This window comes from Sorex araneus, chromosome 2 (assembly GCF_027595985.1).
Source record: "Sorex araneus isolate mSorAra2 chromosome 2, mSorAra2.pri, whole genome shotgun sequence".
NCBI lineage: Eukaryota > Metazoa > Chordata > Mammalia > Eulipotyphla > Soricidae > Sorex > Sorex araneus.
In genome coordinates, this window is record NC_073303.1 from 310,640,118 (window position 1) to 310,650,635 (window position 10,518).

Consider the following 10,518-nt stretch of genomic DNA (forward strand, 5'->3'; position numbering starts at 1 on the left):
TAAAATAATCAGGTAAGCAACCAAAACAATACCATCTCTAAATAGAGCACTGGGAAACAACCATTCCTAGTGTGTAATTTCTTAGACTGTATTTTATTATTACTTATTTTTACCATTATTTTTTGGATCACTTCAACATTTATTAGAATAATCATATTTGGAGAGGCACAAAGCACTTAAACTTTACATGACTACCAAGTTATCACAAATCCCAAACCTTTTAGCCACAGATATTTCACTCAGTTTAAAGAAAAAGCTTTCAAAACACCTAAGTTAATTTGATACACGGAGAATGCAAATATATGAGAACTACATTGTTTCCAAATGCTGTACTTCTTGCTCTACTAATATCTGCTTTAAATGGAATCCAGCATAAAAGGGACTGAAATAGTCAAGTCAGGATGCAAATGCTGTGGAGAGTGAAGTTGGTCTGGACAATGTGGAGAAGGATGTAGTGTGCACACGAGTTCGGGAGGACTCACTGGGCCATCTGGGCCTCCATGGCCTGGGCGTCCACTCAGGCGCCGTCTGGCTGATTTTCTCCAGAAGGTTATTCATTTGGAAGCAAAGTGACTGGATCTGCTTGTCCCATGTTGGCAGGGCTTCTCTTGTTTCAAAATGAACTATTCCATCCATCTGATCAATGAATCCATTCATCCGTCCTTCTGTTATCATTTGTGACGCTATCTTTTCTGCCTTAGCTGCAGGGATTTCCAGAAGAGCTCCCAGTTCTTCAAAGGTGATATTATTATATAATTTGCTTGCAGATAACAAATTGTGTTCAATGACAGCTCTGTCCAAAATGCTTGAACCGTCGGCCGTAGTTGCCTTTTGGTGATGCATCAGCATGGCCGCGAATTCCTGCAGCTGGTTTCCTCGGATGATCCGGTCCAGGTACATCTTCTCTAGGATCCCGTAGGCAGCAAACTGCTGACACCTCTCGTCCTTGAGAAGAGTAGCAAGCATCTGAGAACGCTGCTGTCCAGCTGAGGCTAAGATGGTACAGTGCAAAGCGTATTTTAAGGCCTCGAGTCTTTCACTTTCGTGGACTATTGTCTTGTAAGAGAACTCATTTTACCTCTGTGCAGCTTCAATGAATTTCCTCCTATAATCAAGAACACGGGCATAGCATACCTTATAATGTATCTGTAACTGTTCGTTGGTGGATTCATTCTGGAGCAGTGATGCTTGATTTATATAAGCCTCGGCCTGGACTGGGTCATCATCCTCCAGGTATAGCCTTGCAATCTTCAAGTAAGTCTCCAGTTTATAATCTACATTGTACTGCTTTTGTCCTGTCTCCAATGGAATTCCCACCAATACTTGGACCGCATTTCTCCAGTCTTCTTTCTTCTCATATATAGATGCAAGATGCTGTCTTATGGAAGCAACCTGCTGCTCAAAGGAAATGACTCTGGGCTGGATCTTTTCCGGGGTGAAATGATAAATGTCTTTGGAGGTGCCATCAGGCAGGTCAGAGACATGTGCGCAGAAATCTGTCAGCAGCTGCCGAGAGATCACCAGGCTGACGTTCTCGTTCACCATTGCTTCCACAAAAGCTTTCAAAGCTTCTGGTTGCTCTGCCCCGCATAACTGAATGGCTTTTCCAAGATCTGACGGTACTGCCAGGTCCTTATGAGAGCCGCTGGAATTCATGATCTGGGCCAAGTCCTGGCGCACGGCCACCACCATCTTTCTTCCAGCTCGGCCCGGGCTCCTAATTTTTACCACTTTTATTGAAGTACCAGTTAATCAAACTCCTCACGCATATATCATTCCATTACCATACCACATCACTAGAGGGTTCATTTTTCACCACCAGTGTTATAAGAACCAACAAGTTACGCCCCTAACACACACACACACACACACACACACACACACACACACACACACACACAACACCAAAAGGCCCTTATACAAACTCAGTTCTGTAAACAAAATCTTCAGTTGATTACTTTGACTATTTGTTGTTCCCTTACTCTGTTTCTATTTTTTAAATTTGCTGTGGAGCTAGTAAAATCTGCACACATATAAGTAGGTAGACCTAAACTACTGAAATGCCACATACTGTAAATCAGTAAGGTTAGATAAGGAAAATTTATCTCCCCAGTCTCTAATTTTTAACATGAGGTATCCTATATTTATTTTCACTTCGAGAAAAGGCTATTTTACAGAAATGCATTCATTTTAGTAGTAAAATTTTTACACTACTTCAAAGATATGTATACTACACTATGTCATCTATCCAAGTACTGAGGTCTGTACTCTACTGTCCATTGGGAAATCTCCAACTCTTCAATTTTTCTCTTCAACTTTTCTCCCTTTAGTAGTATTCTGTTTGTGTTTAGAGTTCAGACTTTGCTCATTTGACTTTGTCTATTCTTTTTATTTTGATTCATTATATTCCTTATATAGATGAGCTCATTCAGCATTTACCTTTATTCTTCTGGTTTATTTCATTTATCATGACCACTCTAGTTAAATCCATACTGTTCCAAATTGGAATACTTCATCTTTTCTAATAGTTGAGTGTCATTCCATTTTGCATAAAAGCCTTATATTTGTCCACACTTGTCATTGGATACTTGGATTTTTTTGTATCTTGACTCTTATACTTAGTGTTGCAATAACCATATTATTTTTTATTACATTTTTATTTTTGTGTAACCAGGAGAAGAAGTGTTGAGTCATATGGTAGACTTAATTTTAGTATTTTGAGAATTATCCATACTGGTTTGATAGAGGCTCTAACATAAGTACCCACAGGAATATGCACCAGAGATTTTCTCTACATTTCAACCAACCTTGTTATTTCTTTTTATTTTCTTTTTTTATGTGTGTCATTCTTACAGGAGTGAATAGATAATTCATTGTTATTTTCATTTGTATTTCCTTGATACGAAATAATAATAAACATATTTTCAGGGGCTCGTTGGTGAGCTAAATATTTTTCTTGGTTAAATATCTGCTTAACTTTTTTAGTTTTTGTTTGTTTGGGGGGTACATCTGGTAGACTCAGGTCTATTTATGGTTCTGTGCTCAGCGGTCACTCCTGGTGATAATTGGGAGACCATAAGAGGTGCTGAAATTTGAACCAGAACCTACTGTATGCACAGCAAACACCTTAACCGCTATAATATCTTCAGTTCCTCTTTAAATATTTGGATGAGATTAGTTTTCCTGTTGTTTTGAAAGCTCCTTTATATAAAAAATAAACTAGAAATAAACTTAAAGAAAACTAAAGACATTTATATAGAAAATGTTTTATTAAAATAAGTAAAAGACACAAAGAAATGGAAAGACACCACACTCCATGCTCATGGATTAAGTAATTTGCATTGATAAATGACCTCTTATCAGAGGCAATATATAGATTATATTAAATTCCTTTCAGAATTTCAATGATATTCTTTTTTTTTTTTTTTTGCTTTTTGGGTCACACCCGGCGATGCACAGGGGTTGCTCCTGGCTCTGCACTCAGGAATTACTCCTGGCGGTGCTCAGGGGACCATATGGGATGCTGGGAATCGAACCTGGGTCGGCCGCGTGCAAGGCAAACACCCTACCCGCTGTGCTATTGCTCCAGCCCCTCAATGATATTCTTAAGGGAAATATTTATATTTACAGCAAGCAAAACACTTATTAAAACAAAAAGAAATTCTTTTAAGTGGAAGAAAATATTCATGTGCTGTAAATAATACAAAAGGCTACTTTTTAACTTAAAAAGTGTTTTTTGAGGGCCAAAGCAATAATACTTCTCTTAGGGTGCTTGTCTTTCCTGAGGCTGACCTGGGTTCAATGTCTGGCACCTTCGATGATCCCCAGAACCCTGCCAGGACTGATTCCTGAGAAGAGAGTCAGAAGCAAACCTTGAGCACTTGCAGGTGTGGTCCTCCAGAAAAAAAATTAAAAATTTCTTTTGCCACCACCAGGCTCAATACAGACAGCCCTGTGCCTGGGATCCTGCGGGCCTCCTCTTCATCATTTTCCATCCCAAAATTAGAGAGAGTTGCTATGTTTGACATTTAGCTTTAATTTTACAAACTGAAAACTGGTGGGCACTAGCACATCCATTCAAGATTATTATTGAATATAGTCATCACATTAAAGGCAGTGGTACTCAATAACCGTGTATCACTAAACTGTACAGTCACAAATCTCAGTTAACAGAACTGAATGACTAGTTAAGGACCCGTTGTCATACTCAAATAGTACTACATGGTAAAAAGAAAAAATTCTGAATAACAGAAATATTATCAGTAGTCCTATGGTAGAAACAACTGAACAGATTATTTATTTAATAACTTAGAATCTAAATTTACACCATTAACCCACATTAGGAGAACAATGGGGAAACTAAGGAACTCAACTTCTATATCAGACAGAGATAGAAACCCAGGAAAATCCTTAGGAAAATCCTCAAGTATATAAAAACTCCTGGTTGATAAGAACATGAAATCAACACTCACTACATTAGCAACAGAAATTGAGCAAGCACTGGCCAGTGAAAGTAAGCAATCACTAGATAAGAAATTTGACCAATTCAAAGAAGAATTGATTCAGAGTGTTAGTGCTAAACCAGGACACTAGGATGAGTCTCTGAACTCTGCCCTACAAGCAGGAAGCAGAACTGAGGCCCCACTTTTACATGAAGTGGGCAAGTAAAACTTGTGAGTCCGGATGATCTGGAGAAGTACAGCATACTTCATATGTCCGCCTGGTCATACATTATCTGGTATACAAAACAGCAGTTTTGCCTTCTCTTGCACATCCTTAATCTGATTTGACCTTCAAGTATCAGTATGAACCTTCTCTTTGCCCAGTGAGTAACCAACCACAAGAGTATGGGGGTTGTAATCTGTAGAGCCTACGTGTCCAGCTCCATATCTTCCTCTGACGTTTTGATCATGACAACATAGCTTTGATAACATATCTTTGACAAGACAATGTATACCCTGATGTCCTTTTGACAAATGCTTATCCTGTAGCTATTTGTACTCTCGTTAGTGAGTCTCTCTCTGTAATGAAGTCATTAGGATGTAACTGATAAAAATAGAATAAAAGGAGGCCTCTGGCAGTGGCTCTTCACCTCAAGCAAGATTGACGCCTTGGCCCTCCATGCTCTCTAAATTCCTCTTGTGTGTCTTGTCTCTGCCCCTTCGACCAATATTCATGCAGCACAGAGGATGTTAGATTCCATTGAAAACAAATTGAAGGAATTAAAGAACACAATAGCAAGCCAGATTAGCAGAATTGCATAGGTAGTGAAATACACAGTCAAACTTAAAGACAAAACACAAGCCAGCATTTATAAAGAAGTGGAAAAAAGAGAGAGAGAGAGAGAGAGAGAGAGAGAGAGAGAAACAGAAGAATCCAAGAGAATGGAAGATACTTAATAGATAACAGCATGATGAATAATCTCTCAATTATAGTTATACCAGAAGGAAATAAAATGGGAAAAGGGAAGAACTAGTGTGGAAAAGGCTATAGCCTTCCCCAGTCTCTGGGTGGAGACTGATGTACACAGATTCAAGAGACATAAAGAGTATCAAGCAAAATAGAAGCAAACAACAATGCCAAGACACATAGTAATCAAATTCACAAAATCTAAAGAGAGAGATAGACTTCTTATAGGACAATGAGAGAAGAGAAACCTTAAATATATGGGAAATTACTTAAAAATCACAAAAGATCTCTCATATAATCAGTACAAGGGGGACAAAAATGGAATGACATATTCAAACTAATCATTGAATATTCACAAACATAAAAGTCATATGTAGCATCCTATAAGACCAAAATAACCACAGAGAGAGAAATTAATTATACAAAGAATGTGAAAAAATGTATACTCAACAACACACTATTAAATAAGAGCTTGAACAAAGAAAAAAATCAAGAATAAATTTTAAAATATCCTTGAAACTAATGATGATAAGAAAACAAGTTATCAAAATTTATGGAACACAGCAAAAGTCATACTTAGAAGAAAACTTATAACAACGCATGGCTTCATTAGGAAAGAAAAAGATAAAATCAACATAAACACAAATCTCAAACACTTGAAGAACAAATAACAAATGAATCCAAAGACCAGTATTAGAAAGGAAATAGCAAAATCCAGAGCATAAATCAATGATATAGAAACAAAAAAACACACACACACACACAAATAGATGAAATCAGACATTGTTTATTCAGAAGAAAAAATAAGATATACAGACCTTTGGCTTTTCTCACAAGAAAAAGAAGTACTCAATAAACTAAAGGGCAGAAATGGCAACTAAACCTCAGAAATCCAAGACATTTTGAGAATTTACTATGAGAACTGTAGTCTCTTAAGTTGGAGGATCTGAAAAAAAAAATGGAGTGATTCTTAGAAACATGTAATCTCCCAAAACGGAATGAGGTGGAAATAGAAAGCCAAACAGACCAATTGCAAGCAGGGAATTAAAACAGTAATCAAGAATCTCTCAGCCCCAGGACCCCCTGTCGCGCGCTGCTTCGACGACCAGCGAAGAAACATGCAACTCAGAGATCCTTCTTGCTGCGATTTATTCAGGCACTTTCCATTGAAGGGGGAAGAAACGGGAACGAGGGGGAACGAGGGGGAACGAGGGGGAACGAGGAGGAGGAGAGAGGGACGAACGAGGAGGAACCGACTAGCTAGGCAGCTTCCCCCCATATATACCTCTCGCTGTCTCCTTACTTCCACGTGTCTGCAGCTGATAGGCTATTTACAGCTTATGGGCATGGCAAAACATCCTGTTTCCTTATTAGGAGTTGTACAAGCAGGGTGCAATTTACAAGCACAGTGCAACTGTTGTTACAAAGCATGGTCCCATGGAGGCTCTCCACACCCCCCCCCCCACCACCAAATAAAGGTCTGATCCAGAAGGATTTACTGGTAAGTTTTATGAAAACTTCAGAGAAGATTTAGTGTCATTGATCCTTAAGCTCTTCCAAAAATTTGAAGAAACAAGAATACTTACTAACACCTTATATGAAATCAACATTATACTGATACCCAAAACAGAAAAAGACATTTCTAACAAAGAAAATTTCAGATCAAGCTCCTTGATGAGCATTGATGTAAAAACCCTTAACAAAATTGTAGCAAATCAAATCCAGCAACATATTAATAATATCATACACCACAATCAAGTAGGTTTTATTTCTGGGACAAAAGGATGGTTCAATACACACAAATAAATTTACATAATACACCACACTAGTAAAGAGAAAAATGAAAATCATATCATCATATCAATTGATGCAGATACAGCTTTGGATAAGATGCAACATATCTGTGATTAAAAAAATAAACCCTCAACAAAATAGGAGTAGAAGGAACTTTCCTTAAGATAGTAAAGGCTATCTATAACAAGGCGCAACAATTATTATTTCTTTTCTTAAAAATTTTATTTTTATAAAGTTATTCACAATAATCTATTACATTCAATATTTCAACAACAATCTCATCACCATTACACCTTCCTCGCATCATTATTTTGAACTTTCCCACCACCACCCAAGTCTACCCCAAAGGCAGATACTATATAATTTATTTTGCATTGTGTATTATGAATAATAGACTAAAAATGATCAAAAAAGTTTTCCTCAGAGGAAAGTGTGTGAAAAATCATTGTATCTCACCTTGGAGCCATTAAGTTACTGTATAAGAGGTAAATAATATGTTGTTATAGGTTGGGCCCTATGTGTTTATAAGGATAGATAGATAGAGAGAGAGAGGGAGGGAGAGGGAGAGAGAGTGAGAGAGAGATTACACCCCATCAAGTGTGCACTACTCTTGGTATATTAGTGACATGATATATCAGTGGCATGATATAAGTGTCATGATATAAGTATGAGATATCACGCAGCTGCATTCACAGCCATAAACTCCAGGAATTCTGAAATTTTACTAGGGTCCTAGAGCCGGAGTTAAACTTTTAACCGGATGGTGATTTTGCAGTTCAGAGGTATTTCTTCAGTGTGTTGCTCTCGTCCAAGATTTATTTGTGAGTCTCACAAATATTATTCTTATAGTGAAAAACTGAAAGAATTCCCACTGATACCAGTTACAAAGCAAGAATACCTAGTGTCTTCCATCAAAATTATATAAGAAGTCCTAGAAATATCAATCAACCAGGAAAAGAAAAAACAAAGAGGTGCAAATTGGAAAGAAGTAAAATTATCTCTATAGATGACAAGGTAATATACATAGAAAATCGAAAAGAGACCACATGATAGCTTCCAGAAACAATAAAAGCAATTCAGCTAATTGGCTGGCTACAAAATCAATGCACAAAAATTGGTCACATTCTTATGTATAATGAATTAAAGAAGAGATCAAAGAGTTTATCCCATTCAGAACAATATCCAAGAACATCAAGTACCTAGGAATCAACAAAAGAGGTTGAAGATGTATACTATGAAACGTCAAAATCACTTACATAAGAAATAGAATACCTTATAAAATATAAACTTTCTTATGCTCTTCAATTAGAAGAATCTACATTTTCAAAAATGACCATCATAGCTAAATTACTATATAGATGCAATGCAATCCAAAATGCAAATTCAGACGATATTTTTTCATTTTATTGGTTCTTTTCTAAGATCTTGAGCTGTGAAGTCAAGTTATTTATGTGGGCCCTTTCTTTCTTCCTGAGAAATGCTTGCAGAGATATAAATTTTCCCCTTAACACTTCTTTAGCTTGTTCCATAGGTTCTGGTAGCCCGTGTCTTCATTCTCAATTGTTTCCAGGTATCTTTTGATTTATTCATTGATTTCCTCCCTCCAATTGTTCAACATTGAGTTGTTTAATTTCCAGGTGTTTGATTTGACTCTAGATGTCTGTGTGTGATTAATTTCTATCTTCAGTACATCATGGTCTGAAAAGAGGGTTGACACAATTTCTATGTTCTTGATTCTATTGTATTGAGGTATATTTTGTAACCCAGCACTTGGTCTATCTTGGAGAAACGATATTTTTCAAGGACTTAGAACAGTACATAATAAAGTTTGTATGGAACCATAAAAGAACCCAAGTATAAAAATTATATTGAAAAAGAAGAAATTAGGAGGACATTCCATTACCTAACAAAACTAAACTATAAAGCCATAGTGATCAAAAAAGTATGGTAGTAGACTAAGGCTAGACTCTCTGACCAATGGGTCAGAATAGACTATGCAAGGGCAAACCCCCACATATATGGTCAGTTGATTTTTGACAAAGAAGCTGATAATGTAAAATCAAGGAAAGAAAACCTCTTCAATAAATGTGCTGGCAAAACTTGCTTGATAATCACATGTAAAAAATTAAGGTTGTATCCTTATCTCACACCTTACACAAAAGTCAGTTCAAAGTGGATTGAAAATCATGATATAGGATCAGAACTTATAAAATACACTTAGGAAAATGCAGGAAGAATTATCAAAAATCTGGACCTCAAATTGACTTCAATGATAAAATGTCACTTACAAAGGCCTCAGAGTAAGAAAAAAAATAGACAAATGGGACTACATCAAATTAAAGAGTTTGCATGGCCAAAGAAACAGGCTAAAACATAAAGACAGTTAACTAACTGGGAGAACATATTTTCACCCAGCACATTGGATATCTAGGATGTATAAAGTACTCACAAAGATCAGCAAACAAAATATCCTAAAACTCCATCAAAATATGTGGAGAGGAAATATACAGGGACTTCTCTGAGGAAGACCAGCAGTTGGCTAATAGGCATTTGATAAAACTCATCATCACTTATTATTAAAGAAATCTAAATCAAGATAACATTTTGTTGGATATCATTGGTTTGTCCTTTCCCCCTTGCCACTAGGAACTTAGGTTTATCAGTCACACCCATCAAAGTGCTCCCAAGTCACTCCCATTCCTTTGTTTATCTGTAACCATTTCTACCAGTTTATCTGCTCTTCCCTTAATCAAACTCTGTTAATTGGTAAGGTCAGAACTTCCTAGGACACTGAATATTATAACATTGCCTTTCTCTCCTCTTTATGCCTTTTGAATAATTTACTTTAAAGCTATGTCTTTTTTGTATAGACACAAGAAGACAATATTATGTTTTTATAACTTAAGACTTAATTGGCCTCGAATATTATTCCCTTCTGGGCATCTGCTTTCTCCACTTAAGCCTCAGTTGCCCTCAGTTCCTAGCACCCCAAAGTAGGGTCCCCGACGTGGGACGGGAAGGATCCAGGGCAAGCGGTGAGTTATGTGCTACCCTGGCATCGAGATGGGCCTGGCCAAAGTGCCTAATTCTTAACTATAAGTTAAGAGCTTGATCATAGACAAATGCTGTCATGATCCAATAGTAATTATGAGACTGGGACCCTGCCAGGGATAGGAAAGACTGATCTGGCCTGAGCACTGTAGTCTGAGATTGAGATGGCCCCAGGAGAGCAATTCTATAAGCTTTAATGCATCTCTTATTGTGTCCATACAAAATAATTAATATTATGAATTCTTATATGTTTGCTGGCTGAGG

At 37.1% G+C, this 10,518-nt stretch overlaps 1 pseudogene; it reads right to left on the minus strand.

Moving 5' to 3' along the window:
• Window positions 1-478: 478 nt before the first annotated feature.
• LOC101556832 (COP9 signalosome complex subunit 4-like) lies at window positions 479-1,692 on the minus strand (annotated as a pseudogene).
• Between the last annotated feature and the right edge of the window lie 8,826 nt (window positions 1,693-10,518).